General features: G+C 48.4%; 1 pseudogene; it reads right to left on the reverse strand.

Annotated features, from left to right (window-relative positions):
• Positions 1-1,089: 1,089 nt before the first annotated feature.
• LOC102865255 overlaps positions 1,090-2,854 on the reverse strand; it is a 19,345-nt pseudogene continuing 17,580 nt past the window's right edge.

Raw genomic sequence — 2,854 nt, forward strand, 5'->3', positions numbered from 1 at the left:
CTGTGCAATATCTTTATTGATACTAACATATACAAACCTGAGTAGTCACTTCCACAGAATGTGATTTGTGCCAGAAAGTGCATTCTAAGGCTTTCTAGATCACAGTCCTGGCAGGTCCAACAGAAGGACAATTCATTAAATCTTCTAAAAATTGAAAACACTCCAGTGATCCCAGTTCCTGACATGGGTTTACAGCTATCCAGTGGGGCTGGTGGCACAATCAGGACTAAGAGAATTTGAAGTGGCACCACTTTGCCAAATTCAGGATTGGGGCCACCCAAGTGAGAGCACAGTCTTGTCTTCTGTGTTGAAGCTTCTGGGAGGCCAGGGCAGAGTATTCTGCCTCTGAACTGAGAAGCTAGTGGTTAAGGGGTTAGATATAACTATACTCTCTTAAGCTGATTAGAAGGCCTTTAGCTCTTAAAGGACGGACAGCTACAAAGACAGTGATGGATTACAAGGTAAAACCTTTCCTACCCTCCCAAAATTATTCAGTGTGACATGATTGTAAACAGTTAAGTATCACTCCAGTGCTGTGTGCCCCCCACAGTTGGGATGCCCATCTCTTCCACATCCCCACCCACCCTCCCCACTTTATGTAAAATACATTCACCACCAACAACAAAAATTATTTTCAAAGACAACAGGAAAATTCTGTAAACTGGACCCAGCTCCAAACACATTAATACTATGAATTCCCTTCCCCAAATATATACCTGAGTTTAGCTGCTCACGAAAATTTTAAACCATTACTCCATTCTTAAGTATGCCCCCTTTCCCAAGTATACAATGATTTTCCATGAATGAGTCTCAGGACTTGGAAAAATCACCAGATGCATTTGTTCTTCCGGGCTGTCTATATCTACACCAAGAGCCCTCTGATGCCACTGCCGCCCGTGTGCCAACTGTCTTAAGGAGTGTGCTGTTAGGGTCCCATGAATGGCTTCAGCACTGGGACGGCAGGAAGGGATGCACAGTGAGGGTCCGGGGACAGAATTAGAGATAGGTATGGACCGTTTTCCCAAGTTCTTCATGATCCAGTCTTCATGTGCAGCTTTCAATTTCCTGGGGGTTTACTTCCTCCTTGGACTAGCTCTGATCCAGAGGAAGTGTTGGGGGCTTATGTGGTGGCAGTTCTTCCTGTGATGTTGCTGGTGCTGGAGTCTTTGGGAACGGGGACTGTGAGTGGACAGGATGCATCTGCATTCCTGATGGTCTGTACACTTCTTGGAAAGGTCCCCTTATCCCACTTGCAGTGCCAATTTGTTCCATCATTACAGCTTGAAAGTGACCCATGGCTTCCTCCTGGCAGCGGTAGACGGGGCCCTCCTGAGGGAGGCCATTGGGCTGGGCAGCCACTGGATGGTGAGGTGGGTGAGCAGTCACAGGAGAAGAATTAGCCCGGGGCTGGAAGTCACTGGCTGGCCGCTGAGGTGTGTATGGAGGCCCCGACGGTAGCATCATACCATGGGGTGGGAAAGCAGATGAACCAAAACCCATTCCTGAACCCACAGGTGGAGGAAGAGTTCCATAAAGATATTTGTTGGCTGACAAGGAACTTTGTCTTTTGGTAGCTGCATTATGGTTGTCCAGGTCTAAAAACTCTTTGGGACTCTCTGGCCTTTCCATAGATTAATCCATCTTCTCATCCTCTGGACCAGGATTCTGCCCATCAGCTCGAACAACCTTAGTGGCCACATCCATCCGGGTTGGAGAAGTTAAGGCAGCATTAAGTGTCTCACAGCCTTGTAGGCTAGTCACGGCATTCTTATCTGTGAAGAGGGGCCTAGGTCGAGGAGGCTGAGTAAATGGGGGCCCACCTAGGCTTCCCTGGGGATGGAGAGGTCTCTGCCAGTCTGAAAATCCCTGTGGACATGTGTAATAAGGAGTTCGCTGGTAGTGATGGTAGGGAGGCTGAGGTGGTGGCTGGTAAGAATATCTCATTCCTTGGTGGGGGCGATAGCGGAGAAAAATGCCAGAATGAGGGTTATTAGACTGGAAGCCCCTAGGTGGGAAATGCTGAGGATGGGACATCGAGGATTTCCCCATCATTGGGCCCAAACCTTGCAGGCCTGGGCTGATGTGGTAATGTGCAGCCGAATTCGGGTATTCCAGGCCTGACATGTACAGGGGAGAAAACTGGCTCACAGGGCCTCCCATCAAATTGGGATCTGTGTTGGGAGGTGTCGGGGCATTCTGTCCTGCACATGGCATGGTTTCTGGGAATGCTTTGCCTCTCGGGCAGAGTGGTTTTTCTGAACCACTGCCCCCAAGATTCTTGCCCTCTGATCCACATGAGGAGGCTTCACCAGGCACTCCATTTTCGGGTAGAGGCCCTTTCTCGGCCACAGTGGAGAGGTCTCCCAAACATCCTTGTGCAGTTGGGCTCATGTAGCTGGCGTCTGAGCACCAGGTGCTGTTGCCCTTGGTTGCTTTGAAAAATATGGAACGCTTCACGAATTTGCCTGTCGTCCTTGCGCAGGGGCCATGCTAATCTTCTCTGTATCGTTCCAATTTTAGTATATGTGCTGCCGAAGCAAGCACCATTGTGTTCTTTTAAATCTGTCTACATAGGGCTATAAATGCATCAACATGATGGATTGATACAATGACTGTAATAATGGGCTTAAATATATCAAAGATGATAAGGATAACATGGGGTAGGGAAAGGTTCAGATCCATTGTTCACAGGGTCATTATGAATCATATTCAACTCAATGGCTTCTAACAACAACAATGGGCTAGGGGAGTTCAGGTGGCACAGTCCACACCATGTTGTGCCACCAGGTCAAAGGCTGTGCCTGTAAGTTCAAATCCACTAGCTGCTCCATAGAAGAAAGAAAATCCCCCCCCC

This window comes from Elephantulus edwardii, unplaced genomic scaffold (assembly GCF_000299155.1).
Source record: "Elephantulus edwardii isolate Elephantulus edwardi_28Jun2011 unplaced genomic scaffold, EleEdw1.0 scaffold00314, whole genome shotgun sequence".
NCBI lineage: Eukaryota > Metazoa > Chordata > Mammalia > Macroscelidea > Macroscelididae > Elephantulus > Elephantulus edwardii.